Source organism: Tenrec ecaudatus, chromosome 3 (genome assembly GCF_050624435.1).
Source record: "Tenrec ecaudatus isolate mTenEca1 chromosome 3, mTenEca1.hap1, whole genome shotgun sequence".
Taxonomy (NCBI): Eukaryota; Metazoa; Chordata; class Mammalia; order Afrosoricida; family Tenrecidae; genus Tenrec; species Tenrec ecaudatus.
Window position 1 is genome coordinate 211246756 of NC_134532.1, and position 15893 is coordinate 211262648.

General features: G+C 38.8%; 1 protein-coding gene and 1 pseudogene across 3 annotated transcripts in view; both read left to right on the plus strand.

Annotated features, from left to right (window-relative positions):
* Positions 1–15893, plus strand: part of RAB28 (RAB28, member RAS oncogene family) — an 82655-nt gene that overhangs the window by 49946 nt on the left and 16816 nt on the right. The window lies entirely within an intron of this gene.
* Positions 12931–14285, plus strand: LOC142443107 (fructose-bisphosphate aldolase A pseudogene; annotated as a pseudogene).

The following is a 15893-nucleotide window of genomic DNA, read 5'->3' on the forward strand; positions in this document are numbered from 1 at the left end:
CTTCATCACTAGCTTTTGTGGTGGTGCATACATTTGAATACTAGTTGTAGTGATTGGATTTCTGTGTGTGTGGATAGATATAATCCTATCACAGACAGCATTATACTTATGTTGGATTTTTCATTGTCCTTTTTGACAATGAATGCCAAGCCATTCCTCTTGATTGTGTTATTTCTGGCATAGTAAATCATACGGTTTTCTGGTTCAAAATGTCCAATACCAGTCCATTTCAGCTCACTAACATCTAGGATAATAATCTTTCAGCATTTATTTCATTTTTGACGACTTCCACGTTTCCTGTATTCATACTTTGTATATTCCAAGTTCTGATCATTAGCAGATTTTCACTGCTGCTTCTTCTTACCTTGAGTTGTGCCCCATTAGTAAATGAAGATCCCAAGGACTCCACTCCCATAGGCTTTATCTAACTCAAGTCACCATTATCCACTCCATTTCAAGAAACCAACTCTTCTACATTCACAATTTGAGTGCCCTTGGACATGAGGGGCCCCATTCTCCAGCACTATCTCCAACAGTGTCCTGCTCCTTTTCTTTAGGTCTTCAGTATCTGGTAATAAGTCAAAGTTGTGCATAAGGTTTTAGCAGCTCTTTCCTTCCAAGTGGGGAGAGAAGTCCTTCTTCACGGTCTGTTCTCAGTCTGGAAGCTCTGCTGAAATTGGTTCACTTTGGGTGACCCTGCTGGCATTTGAAATACTAGTGACATAGTTTCCAGCATCACAACAGCACACAAACCACCTAGCACAATAAAATGACAGAAAAAAGGTTGAAGCTGTCAAAAATTTTTGTCTTGCTTGGATCCACAGTCGATGCTCATGGAAGCAGCAATCAAGAGAGAAATAGATGTGTTGAATTGAGTAGATCTGCTGCATAGACCTCTTCAGAGAATTTAAAAGGAAGAATGTTACTTTGTGGACTAAGGTGTGCCTGACCCAAGCCAGGATATTTTTAGTTGCTTCATATGCCTAGAAAGATGGACATTGAATAAAGAAGACTGAAGAAGAATTGATGTGTTTGAATTTTGGTGCTGGAGAAAAATATTCAAAGTACTACAGACTACTACAAGTACAGCTTGATCAGTCTTGGAAAAAGGATGTTTGTGCTTCTTAGCGGCAAGGTTGGTGAGACTTCATCGTACATACTTTGCACATATTGTTAGAACAGACCTTTCCCTGGAGAAGGACATCATGCTTGATAAAGTGGAAGGCCAGCAAAACAGAGGAAGCCCTCTGGGAGTTGGTTTGACACTGTGGTTGTAATCGTGGGCTCAAGCATAGGAGCAAGTGTGAGGTTGCTGTGGATGGGAATCGACTTGAGGGCATGTAACAACAGAGGTATTACCAATTGCCTCATATGCTTGCCTCTTAGGCATATAACAGTGTTCACTGAGTAAGGAAGACTGAAAAAGAATCGATGCTTTTTTATCATGGCATTGGTGAAGAATAATGACTATTCCACAGACTCAGCAGAATTATTACATAGGAAGATAGTTGATACTGTTAGGTAAGCATTGGCTGATAACCACAAGAAAGTTCAGGTTATCTGCTTTACAGTCTTGGGAACCCTGTATAATGTTTGATGAGTTGGAATTGAGTGAGGCTTAGAAGAAGTACAGCCTTTTTTCTCCCTTTAGAAAGCATTTCAGAATACATGTAAGGTAATGTTATTTCTATATAGTATCCATAAGCATACACATAAACCATGATGTCAGCACCCATTTTTAATCAAGTAAATCATAAGCATACTTAATATTATACAGTACAGAATAATAATAACTTTTATATGCATTAGACAACCAAAATAATCATGTCACTCTCTTTATTGCAATATTGACATTATCATCACTGTATCACGAAGGTGAGATGAAGTCTTGCTATTCCACCTTCTAAGAGCCTCTGGCTATACTTCTAAGACAGACTTGTTCTCTTTTTTGGTAGTCCGTATTATAGTCAGTATTCTTTTCCAGCACCATAATCCAAGTATATCAATTATCCCGCAGGTGCAGATACCATGGTATGAGTTAGGCTCATCATAGTCCTCCAGGTGATGTTTGTGGATGTTTGTAACCCTGTAAAGAGACCGCTGGCAGCCGATTTGCCCAGTGTAGTATAGCATATGATTTTTTATTTCTGTGGGTACTGATGATGGAGCCATGTTTTTTTCAGATACAAAAGAGACCCCATCTGAAATCTAATTTAAGGAGAATATTTTAAGCCTCAGAAGAGACAGAGGCAACACAAAGACACAGACACATCATCCAGATGAGGGAGGACATTAGCACAAGGTAGTTCAAAATGACATCCAAGGACTGATTCATTCCCTAAGGAAGGCATGTAACACAAAACAAACTGTCCCAAATTCATGGTTGGTGGCAGATCAGTTCATCACAGTAATAGGTGGGACTGTAGGAGCAGGAACAACACCCTGATTAGGACACTTACATTATGTTGGATAGAAAGGCTCACAAGATTGACGGAGTAGTGTCTGGGTCCTTAAAGGCTTGTACTTAAACGAGCAGCCATCTAAGTGAAGAGTCAATAAAGACCACATGGATGAAGCACACCAGCTCGTGTGATCCAAAGATGACACTAACAAAATTAAAATATGATGAAGGAAAAGTATCTGCGCTCAAAATGTGAACACCCAGTTTGTGGAAGGCTGTGGAGGACAGCGGGAGCCCTAAACCCATCTGCAGAGTAGCTAGTCAAATTCTGCTGCTGGCAGAGCTCCTCTAGCCACAGGCAAAGGTCGGGAACAGCCTTAACTGTCAAACATAGATTATTGTAATCCTGATGGAACCCCCTTGCCAGCAGGCCTCCATGCTATTCCAGAGATTCCTTCCATATTGAAAGTTGTGGCTTGGATTTTCAATATGGGGAATCCAGCTGGTTTTTGAAATGCCAATGGCATAACTTTCAGCATCAGAACAAGCAGGCTACCACAGTGGGACAAATTGACAGAGAAGTGTGTACAATGTATCCAAAAGGATAAAAATGAAACTGGAGTCAGCTTAAATGAATAGTAGATTTTAGTCAAATTGAGAAAAGGAAATGATCAGCTGTCAATGTGGAATAGAAAATTCCTGTTACAAATTCTAAATTTTCGTACTGTATTCCAACTCTTTTCTTTACTTGAATGAAGAATGGAATCAAACTCCAGTTTGTGTCTCATTGCTCCCCCAAGACTAGAGTATTTATTAAGAAATTGAAGAATTTGATACAGAAATACTAATTGTGTTTCTAGCATGTAATCGGAAGGAAGCTTCCCAGGTATTCTGATTACAAGGTTTTTATGTTTTTGATAGTCAGGAAAAGGAGTTTATTTTATGACAGACTCATTTAGAACCAAATGATTCATTAAATGAGCCATAAAAACAGTACTTGTATCTAGCTTTAGAATTGTAGTTTTCAAGTTTTTTGAACTTTATGTCACACAGACTGACAGCTTTCTGTGCTTCTTCTGGATGTAGTCTCATATTTTTCTTGCTGTACCTTTGCAAGCATATTGGACCCCTGAGATAGGCTTTTGAGGTTGAATTCTAAGCTAGAACCACCCTGTGTTCTATTATAATGTATTGGAATGTTGCAGGATGTAATTTAGTAACATACTCTAAAAGAAGAAAGAGTGCTAATTTTAGCCAGATATTCATAGATTGGAATTTTTGGCTATATGTATCTATTTCCTCCCAAGCTAGAAAAATTTTGGTTGACCATTTACTACAAGTTATTTGCTCCTCAAATGTGAGTTTAAATTCTCATGCAAAGACAGGAATATTCTACTAAAAAGTTCTTCTATCAAAGTGAAGGCTTAAATGTGGAACTTTTGAAAACTTCAGGAGTGACTTCAGATTCTATTGTAGAAGTTTCTATAATTTTCAACTAGTTGAAAAATACAGTGGTCAACTGAATCTTAACAAAAATGAAAGAAGCAAAAAATAGGCTAGTGTTAACAGTTTTATCAACTGAATGTCTATTTTTGCTTCTCTAAAAAGTTATTTTTCAGTTTAAAACTGTATGCCAAAGTTGGTTGCTATAATTTTCTTTCCTTCCTCATTTCAACTTCTTCCCACCACTGCTACTTATCTTGGTGCAGTTATAATTTGATATGTTAATATATTGAGATGATGAACAGAATTCTTTGTCAGTGGAGTTGAGGTTTTTCTATGTTTGTACTTAGGATGCTTTCTCTTTTTTTTTGATCTCTTCTCTTTTTGAACACCAAAGATCCAAAGCAGTAGTTTGTACTTTGACAAAATAAATTTTGTCAGGAAGTTTCTATAGATCCCTTTTTAAAAAGAAACAGCAGTTTTTGGTAATTGTCTTATTTGTTTCTTAGTTTATGTACATATTAGGTTAGCACCCTCTTCTGAAAGTTTGTTACATTACAGTTTAATATTAAAGTCTAAAGGACATTTTATACTTGAGAAAGTGACTTTCAGTTTTTATTTATCCAAAATTAGTTTGGATAATGTGCATGTTGAGGATCATCAGTCCATAACTACAGGTATAATTTCACTTTATTCTCACCTATTGTGGACACCTGCACACTGTTCTTGTTTTTAAAACTTTTCTTCATTTAGTACTTTTTATATCCTAGACACAGTGCTAGGAAGTACAATGCAGCAGTGTCTTGGAGCCATGTACTTGGCTCCCAGGGGATTTAGCGGGACAATGTAGTGAGAGATGACGTGCCAGCAGAAACAACACGTAAACACAGTCTTAGCAGTTTGCTGTGCAGAGAAGGATGAGAAAGGGCAAGGCAGGCAGAAGTAAATGAATGAATGAAGTCAGTTTGGAACCAAAAGGGATTTGCATTTTGTCTCCGCTGGAGCTTAGGGTGCAAGGGACGGGCAAAGGACAGACAGAAACAAAATGTGTGAAAAAGAATTTCAGGAGTCTGGATTTTATTATAAAGGTGATAGCAGTGCTATGCTTTGTGGTACATGAATTGACTATGAGTCAGAACTGACTTGATAACACTCAACAACAAAATCATGGAAAGCTATGAAAGGTCTTAAAGTGGAAGAGTGACTTTTAGTAATAACAGAGCAAGAGATGGCAAACTCTGGCCCATGACCTGTTTTTTTTTTTTTTGGATACCATCAAAGAATGGTAGTTCCAGTTTTAAATGGTTGGAAAAATCAAAAGTGTGATAATATTTCAGGAGACCCAAAACTTCGGTGCTATTTAAGTTTTATGTCCACCAGTAGTTTTGTTGGAGCAGAGCCATACTCTGCAGAGTGTATGTCTTGCCCTTGGCTACCTTTTAGCTGCAGTACCAGAGTTGAATAGTTGCTCCAAAGAATGAGAGAGCCACAGAGTATATATAAGATGTAAGCTATCTGGTCCTGTACAGGAAAAGAGGGCCAATGCCTGGTCGAAACAGACCACCTAAGAAACTTCCAGAGTAGATAGAAAAGCAGAAAAACAGAAAAGTGGGTGAAGAGACAGCAGACAATGTAAGATATGAAAATAATAATAATTATAATTTATCAAGGGTTCATGAGGGTGGGAGGGTGCAAGCGGGAGTGGGAGAAAGAGCTGACACCAAGGGCTCAAGTAGAAAGAAAACATTTTGAAAACGATGATGGCAACATGTACAAAGAGGTGCTTGAAACAATGGATGTATTTATGGATTCTGGTAAGAGCTGAAGAGCCCCCAATAAAATGATTTTTTTAAAAAAAAAGAAGCAGCCTGCTTTAAATATGAGGTGTATACAGGCAGGTTATGCTATGGAAACACTAATCAAAAGAAAGTTACTGTATCTATATTAATACCCCAAATGAAGAATTTATGAGGGATAAAGGACACTATTACATAATGACACAAAGGTTAGACAAAACATGCACTAACAATTTTAATAGTACAGAACCCCTAACAACATAATTTCAAAATACACGAAGCAAACACTAAAAGAACAGAGCTGGGAGTGGGCTACTGGAGGGTTTGGTTATTGCTTTGGACTAGTGAATGCAAAATTGGTGTGCTGATTATGTTATCCCCCAACCAAATTTACAATACAAAAATAACAAACAACACCTAATAGAACAGAAAGGATAAACAGGCAAATCTACTTTTGCAGCTGAGATGTCAACACTTTTTTTCAGTAACTGATAGACCAGGTGGACGTATAATCACTAAGGGCATAGAAGACATGTACATTAGTTGACATTCCAGAGAGGATTTACTTCTGCACCTGTGTGTCAGGTAATATGCTAAAAATATTCTCAGCCTTAACGTTGGTGAAATCTAGTAGTTGAACAGAATTCTAATGTCTGTCTACATTAGAAATTATGTATAAATTGTATATTCATACAAAGAAGTATTATATGGTAAAGAGAATGAATGAATCACACTACTTGGGATGACATGGATGAACATGAGGTGTGACAAAGCTAGGTCTAGTCTCCAATAGACTCACATAAAGAAACATTAAGTGGCAATAATCGAAATGACCAGTTGAAGTATTTCTTACTATGGTTTCTGCATTTTGCACGATTCCAGGGTATAACTAGTATTTCGACAAGACAAACACACTTCTTTTTTTTTTTTTTATGGAACTCTGTGAAAGATATGAAAAGGCTTTAAAAAGCTTATGGAGAAATGGAATGAAAAGATGAGGGATATTTTCCACAAACTTTTTGAAGTGTTCTTATAAAAGTGAACATGGGCTCTATTACGTATATTTACATTTTATAGAGACTCAGTATAGTATTGTGACAGTATGAAACATCCCCATTATACAATTTAAATACTGAAAGGCAGTTTATTAATGTTCCTAGTTCTTTTAGACCGCTGGCATGCGGGCAAAAGCTAGTAATTGTCGATATGTATAGATACATGACTATAATCTATTTGTTAGTTTCTTGACTGCTAGCAATTTTCCATTATTTTCATAGATTGGACTTGCTACAAGATTTGCCTAGTAATTTTTCACTATGCTTACATTTATATTGAACAATAACATACAGATCCACAGACCAACTTATAAGAAATTCCAAAGGGACCATAATAAATACTTTCAAATGTAGATCCCCTCTGGAGAGGCCACATGTTACTTCTTATCAAGAGAGACCAGTTCATGATCGATATGTGCACGTATCAAATACAACAAAGGTTGTAGATGGTCACAGTTGTTGAAAGATTTGCTTTCTGGATGATGTTATGCCCTCATTTAGAGTCATTATTTCACTTTAAGCTGAAATTACATTGTTTAGCACCAGAGAAAATCTTGGTAATCTAGTTAATGATGACAAGCTGAGGAAATTATATGAAATTTTCATCAGCTCCTCCATGCCCGTTGACACTGGCTGCTGCTGATGGCGTTCTGGTGACTACAGAGTTGTTGCTGTTGTTAATATAGTGTCGAGTCAGTTCTGGCTCACAGGGACCCTGTGTTCAAGAGACCACAACATTGCCTCAGCAATGCTATTGATGTTTGAGACTACTTTTGCAGCTACTCTCTCAGTCCATCTCGTTGAGGGTCTTCCTTTGAATGCCGACTCGCTACGTTACCAGCATGATGCCCTTTTCTAGGGACTTATCTCACAGTAACCTGTAACAGGTAGACTCTCCAGAGAGGGTTTACATTTTAAAGCATTTATAGTATCCCCTGGGAATCCTTATAGATTGGTCTGTGGATTTGTATATCTATACAATATAAATATAAGCACACTGAAAAGTTAGTAGGCAAATCTTGTAGGATATTGAGAATTTATGAAAATGTTGGAAAATTGCTAGCAGCCAAGTAATTAATAAATGAGATTTTGGCCGAGTGAGAAAGTAAATAAGTGAAGAGAAATCCACAAGCCGTGTGACATATATTGGTAGGGCAAACGAATAGGATTTAATGTTTAGTAGAAGTCCTTGGGGTAAAATATGAAAACCACGAATATTTTTGCAAGTTACCTCTCCTTAAGGTTATAAGAAAAATGAGAATTTGAGATACAAATGATATGTTATCACTACAATTTTAATATAAAATTTTAATATCGATACATATACAGAAGAATGCATAAAATGTAACTATAGCTCCAAGAAGAAATATTCCCAGGTCAGGAAATAAAGTATTGCCAGCACATTAGAGGCACACTTATTAGGTTCCTCTATCAATCCCCTCTTGGGATTCAGAGGTAATTTTTATCCTAGATAATTTTTGTTTTTTAATTTTCTCACTTGTGGATGCTCTACTAAATAATTTTGCCATTTTTGCATACTTTAAATGTATGCAATTAATAATATACCTGTCCCTTTGTTTCTTCTTTTGCTCAACATGTGTTTGTGCAATATATTCAGCCTTATATAAATACAGCAAGTATTATTTTAGATACAATTAATATTTTGCATTTAAGAGCCTAAGGTTTTGTATCTACATGCTGGTCCAGGATTTTCATTGGTTTGGCAGGAAGATCTGCTGATCCCCCATGAAGTGACTTAACAGTATAATTACCTCCATGATGGGATCTACTATGAGCAACCCATCAGTTTTAAGAAGGTTAGGGGGAAATATAGTGCTATTCATCAGATCACTGCTCTGATGCAATCAATTGAGAGGCCATTTCCTTGGTGGTGTGGCCTGCTTCCAATATAAGTGGATGCTGTGGACAAGCTTGCTTGCTTTTAGCTAGGTCTGGAGCATGCATTTAGTTTTTCAAATTCCAGTTCTTCGAACTTGAGCCAGCGACCTGTCATATTGCCTGCTGATCCTTGGAGTTGTCAGCAACCTGCCGTCTGACCTGCCCATCTTGAATTCATTTGCTTTTGCAACAGCCAGCCTTTGTCTCCCTGAGTGTACGGTCCTTCTTGATAATGGATTTGTCAGCCCCAACTGTTACCCCAGTCAGAAGAAGTCTCCAATTTACATATGATCCACAGACTTAGAAATTGTCCTTAGTTAGGCTTGTCTGGTTCTGCAACTGTGTAAGTCATTTTCTTGATAAAAATTTCTTAATATGTATATATCTAAGCATCATTGGTTACTTCTCTAGAGAAGCCAAGATAACATACCAATGTTTTTTTCTTTATTCATAAAAGGTTTAGTGAGTGGATTACATTATATATTTGTGTGTATGTGTGTTTTGGTTTTAGCTGTATGAAAACCAAAACATAGACCTAGCTTAAGTAGCATATGCACTGCTGCAATCGTTTGACTATGTGAAGGCATTCAATTTGTACTCTTCCCAAATTGTGGACAATACTGTGAAAGAGAGCTCTGAAGCTCTTAACTGTGCTCACGCAGAACCTGTACTCAAACCAAGAGGCATTTGATCATGGGGATGCTGCAGGTTTATATTCATTGACCATACCTACTCAATTTGTATGCTGAACAAATAATCTAATAAGTTGGTCTGTATGATGAAGAACTAGGATTGGAGGAAGACTCAGTAACAAACTAGGATATGAGGCTAAATCAACCTAGCTTGCTGAAACAGAAGAGGACATGAAGTGCACATACTGTTATAGATAGACCAAAGACTATAAGCTTAAGTATGAATTACACCTGAATATAAAGAAAACAAAAACTCTCACAATATGTCAGATGCATCTTGGTTGAAAGCAGAGAATAACAGAAAGATGCTTACGGTGTTTTATTGAGTATGCAAAAGCATTCCCTTGTTTGGACCATAGTAAACTATGGATAACCTTGAGAAGACAGGGAATTCCATTAACATTTCACTTTGCTCATGGTGAACCTGTACATGGACCAAGGGGTGTTAGGGGAAATGGGCACTTAACAGCATTGAGTATGAGAAAGGAGAACATGTTTTGAAATTGATTGTCGTGATGATTTCACAGCTCTTCCTAGTATGATTGAACTATTGTATGATATGTGAGTTACATGCCAATAAAACCACCTAAGAAGTGCTTTTACAAACTGATTAAGGTAAACACTTAAAATTCCATAGAAAATGTGGAAAGGAAAGGAGTGACATTTCACAAAGGAAAACAAATCTAGTAAAACGGGTAAAAGTAAAACTGCAGTGAGGTTTGGAAATTTGTGCTAGAAATTAAAGTAGTTTCTCAGTGATGTGGTTGTCTGTTTGTAACCCAGTGATTTTTCAGGGATTGTAATATTTTGTTAGAACTTCAGTTTAAGAATCTAAAGTCAAAGTCAAGGTATGGCAGTTTTTAATTTTCTTACATCACCATTCTTTTAATACAGCCTGATTTACTATGTCATCATAGAAGTACAACATTAGAGTGTAGACAAGGCAGGGAAAAATTAAACACATGCTCACAATCAAATTAATGTATTTCATCTGTCTTCCATTAATAACAATCTGTCATGTTATCTCTCTGAGTAGGGGCATAAACAGTTTATTTTGTGTTTGGAGTAACTTCCTGGAGGTAGTTAATGTGACAAGGAGTTTGTTTGAATTGAGTATAACCAGATCAACACTCTAGATGTTTCCTTGATAACCTAAAAATTACTGTGGAAATCTGTTCGAGTGCTATGTTTATATTTTGCTTTTGCTTCTTTAAGTTGGATTGTGACATTTTTCACAACCATTTCACTTAGAATATTATGCCCCTGGCATCATATGTGGGTTGAGGAGCACAAACAGTTTATACTTTTAATGTTTCTTTCCATTGACAAGAAGTGACATTAATAATGTGATTAATTAATATTATATAATACTTTCTTCAATTAAGCATGAAATAACCCCTGGCTTGAATGAAAACAACCATATTCATTATGGAATATTTTCTTGCTGTAATTTGAAAGAGACATTTAGTAAAATGCAAATATTGTAGTCTCAAATAGGCTAATATAAAAGGTGCAATTTGAATGTATTTTAAATCTTAAGAAATTTAATTTAAAATGCTTCATCAGGAAAACCTGATTGTAACATTGACTAGATCTCATTTGTCTGTTAGTCACATCTTTATCTTGAATGGCTTTTCTCTTTAGGATTGCTAGTATATGCTGAGTAAAGTGACTTGAATGGCAGCAAACAAACAGGATTTCTAAAGAGAAGTTGTTACATATTTGACTTATTAGCAATAGTATGTGTGTGTTTGTGTTAGATGTCAAAATACATAGTTTTAAGGAAATACAATCCAAATTTAATAAATTATCGAGGGTTTTTTCCTTGTCATGTTTGGAGTAATCATCAAACATCATCTGTAACATGTAATTTCACAACTTGTATGTACAGCTGCAAGTACTTTGTAGAGACTTTATATAATTAAATACTAAGGCAGAGAGTCCACCACTTGTCTGTCAGTTTGTCATACTTAGGAGGCTTGTGTGTTGTGTGATACTGGAAGCTATGCCACAGGTTTTAGCGGAGCTTCCAGATTAACAATAGACAATGGAGAAGGAAGTAGCTTTGGGGGAAGTAGCTGCTGAAAACCTCATACATAACTTAGAAACATTGTCAGATACTGAAGACCAAATGAATGAAAGCAGAACATTGATGGAGACAGTTTGTGAGAACGGGCCCCTTGGGTCTGAAGATACTCAACATGTCACTCCTCTGAGGAGCAGCTTTCTGAATGTAGCATTTTTTGACTATGGTGATATGAATGGAGTAAAGCCTTCTGGATGTTCACTTGCTGATAGTGCATAACTCAAAATGAGAAGTAACAGCTACAAAATTCTAATAATTAAAACTTGTATGACATATGAATCTAGACTCTTGGAAGTCTTAAAAAATCAAATGGAACCCATAAAGATCAATATCCTAGGTGTTGTGAGCTGAAAGGGACTGGTATTGGCCATTTTAAACCAGAAAATCATATTATTTACTATGCTGGGCTTAACACAATCAAGAGGACTGTCATACATTTATTGTCACAAAGGATGTTGAAAAATCAATGATGCAGTATTACGCTGTCTGTGATAGGATTATATCTATCTGCCTTCAAGGAATTCCGATCAATACAATGATTACTCAGATTTATGTACCAACCAAAAAAGTTAGTGATGAAGAAATTAAGGAATTCTACTGATGACTTCAGTTGGTAATTGTTCAAACATGCAATCAAGATGCATTGATAATTACTGGTGATTGTAATGCAAATGTTGGAAACAGAGGAAGGAACAGGAGTTGGAAAATATGGTCTTGGTGATAGAAATGAAGCTTGAGATCACATGATAGAATTTTGCAAGACCAATGACTTGTTCATAGCAAATACCCTTTTCAACAACACAAATGGTGACTATACAGACACGCACTTTTCCAGGTGGAATATGCGAAAATCAAATAGACTGCATCTGTGCAAAGACACCACAGAGAAGCTCAGTGCTGGTAGCTAAAATCAGGCCAAGGGCTGACTGGAACAGACCATCAATTATTCATATATAAGTTGAGGATGAAGCTGAAGAAAATTAAAACAAGTCCACGAGAACCGAAATATGATTTAAAGCCTGTCGCAACAGAATTCTGAGAAAATCTCAAGAGTGGATTTGCTGCATTGAACACTAATAACAGACCTGATGAGCTGTGGGAGGACATCAAGAGCATCATTTGTAAGGAAAGCAAAAGATCATTCAAAAGACAGGAAAGGATCTAAGTGGATGCCAGAAGAGACTGAAACTTGCTGTTAATATTAGAATAGTTAAGGCAAGTAGAAGAAGAAAGGATGAAGTCAAAGAGCTGGGCAGAAAATTTCAACAGGTAGCTTGAGAAGCCAAAGTAAATATTGTAGGAACTGACTCAATTGCATTGAACAAAAACAGGCACTCGACAATAACAACAGGCACTTCCTCACTGCTGATCACACCGGGCTGCCGCTCCTTCAGCCTCCAGGAAGGCAAAGTAACCCCATGGCAAGTCGCAAGCCAGAAGGGTCCAACTTGTACATGACCCACCTGGCCTTTTCCTATAGCTCATACACCAGTACAGTGGACAGCCCCGCCCTCAGCTGGGCAACACCCAGCAAGAGTTATGAAAGGGACTTGCCACCATGCCCTACCCATATCCAGCGCTCACCCCAGAGCAGAAGAAGGAGCAGTCGGACATTGCCCATCACATTGTGGCTCCGGTCAAGGCCATCCTGGCTGCAGATGAGTCCACCAGAAGCATTGCCAAGTGGCTGCAGTCCATCCGGACTGAGAACACCGAAGAGAATCGCTGCTTCTACCGCAGCTGTTGCCGACCACTGACGATTGGGTGAACCCCTGCATTGGGGGCATCCTCCTCTTCCATGAGAGTCTCTACCAGATGGGCGCTCCTTCCCCCAAGTTTTCAAATCCAAGGGCGGGATCATGGGCATCAAGGTCAATAAGGGTGTGGTGCCCTGGCAGGAACAAACAGCGAGACCACCACCCAAGGGCTGGATGGGCTGTCTGGGCGCTGTGCTCAGTACAAGAAAGATGGCGCTGACTTTGTCAAGTGGCACTATGTGCTGAAGATCGGTGAACATATCCCTTCAGCCCTCGCCATCATGGAAAATGCCAATGTGCTGGCCTGTTATGCCAGCATCTGCTAGCAGAATTCCACATTGTGGAGCCCGAGATCCTCCCCAATGGCGACCATGGCCTGAAGCGCTGCCAGTATGTCATTGAGAAGGTGCTGGCTGCCATCTACAGGCCCTGAGTGTTGGAGCCAGCCGACAAGTCAAACAGTCCTGAAAGGGGGAGTGAGGATTAAGGGAAAAAAAGAGAGTCAGAAAGTACTGGGAGGGCAACAGGGAATACTGAAGCCCCGAGTTTATTCTACATACTTCTTTTATCCATGCAGAAACAACCCAGGGTTAATTATCTCATTGTTAAGCAAGCATATTTGATACACATAGCAACTCTATCTTCTGCCAAGCCAGACATACTTGAGAAAATTAAACAACCTGTTTTCCCAGACCTTGCATACTTTCTTGTCCTTGTTCTTAACAGTCTGTTCAAAACGTAAAGCTGCAGAAGAAATCAGCAAACACTGACACAGAGGTCATGAGACTTCTCAGCCTTTTCAAGACTGAGTCTTAATGGCCTTCAACACCTACCTGAGTGACCACCACGTCTACCTGGAAGGCACCTTGCTGAAGCCCAATATGGTCACCCCGGCCATGCCTGCACACAGAAATTTTCACACAAAGAAATTGCCAATGACAATTGTCACCTCACTGCGTGCAGTGTGCCCCCTGCTGTTATCAGGGTCACCTTCCTGTCTGGAAGCCAGAGTGAGGAGGAGGCGTCCATCAACCTCAACGCCATCAAAAAGGATCCCCTGCTAAAACCATGGGCCCTGACCTCCTATGAGAGAGCCCTGCAGGCATCTGCCCTGAAGACCTGGGGTGCCAAGAAGGCGAGCTTGAAGGTGCCCTAGGAGGAGTCCATCAAGCGAGCCTGGCCAACAGCCTCGCCTGACAAGGAACGTACACTCCAAGCAGTCAGTCTGGGGCTGCAGCCAGCAGGTCCCTCGTCGTCTCTAACCATGCCTATGAAATGGAGGTGGTGGAGGCTGCCCCCTCAACGCTCCAGGCCCCCCATCCCCTCCCATGCCCACCTCTTGATGGGAGGACACCACCTGGGCTCCAGGCCACTCTTTCCTCTCATTCTCGCTGCCCTTGTGACAGTGGTGTGCGGTGTTGTCTATCACCCTTTCCAGCTCACTGCCAATAAACAACGATTTAGGGGGGGAGGGGAAGGACAAAAACCCCCCAAACAACAACAACAATCTATATATATAAATCATGAAGCGCATCACGGCTCCCATGTGCAGTTAAACCCATGCTTGTGAGAAAAGCATCAGGAGGCAAAGGAAAATATCAACCTGGAAGTGTAGTAAAGTTTTTAAATGGTACCCAGGTGAAAGAGTAAATGCCATTGCTGAGGACAAGGATATCACAGTGGACAATCATGCAGGTTCTCCAAAACGGAAACTTTGCCAAGTTGTTAAACTAAAGACTGACTCCACTGAATAATAATGCTGATAAAATATGAGAAGGACCTAGAGCAGATGTGGAGGACCTGCTGATAGCTCAATTTATAACATAAATTCGTAAACTCAATTCATAACTTAAATCCCCCTCAGGGTAGCATGTCACCCATCACGGCTACAGCATGTAATTTGTTCAAGGTACTTAAAGAGAAAACAGGACCACACAACGATATGGTATTCACTTTGCATGACCAAATCATGTACTATCCTCTCACAGAGTGTATCACAGATGTTAAGTGAAGTACAACTGTAAGATAGCCTAGCAGTCTGAAAGGAACTGGAGGTTGTAATTAATGGTATAGTGTGATCCCTGGTGGCTTTAGCAGGAAGGATGTTGGACAAGAACAGAAGCAGAGAAACCAGTTTAGGACACATCTGAAACAACCTAAAATCTGTTTTAGAATGTACTCAATACCTTGGGAACTTTTAGGAATCTTGGAAAAGCATTATTTTAATTTCATACATAAAGCATTGAGATTTAGAGTGACTTGAGATGTAGGGTCACTATGACTCAGAATCCATTTGGCAGTGAGATTTTGGGGGAATGGGGGTCGGTGGAGTGTTGGACCAAAGACCTTAAGCTAATAATTGATTATTGTGGTTAGGTACCATAACATTTCTTTCGACTTAAAGCAACCCTAGGTACAACATAAAGAAACACTTCTCGGTCCTCTGTCATCCATCTGCCCAGTTGTCATGTTGAGCCCATTGCTGTAGCCACTGTGTCAGTCCATTTCATCTCTGCCCTTCTACTTTATCGAGCGGGATGTTCTTTTTCAGGGACTTGTCTTGCAAAATACTCGTATGCAATCTCCAGCTTTGTCACCAAGGCCATGCTTTTTAAAGCTACGTTTCCTTTTCCTTGTACACATTTTTCAATCATCAATAATTATCTTTAGAGATCAAATATGATAATTTCATATCTGATCAATTTCAGACTAAGGAAGTTGGTAGAATTCTTTAATTTCATCACTGGCTTGTTGGTGCATATAT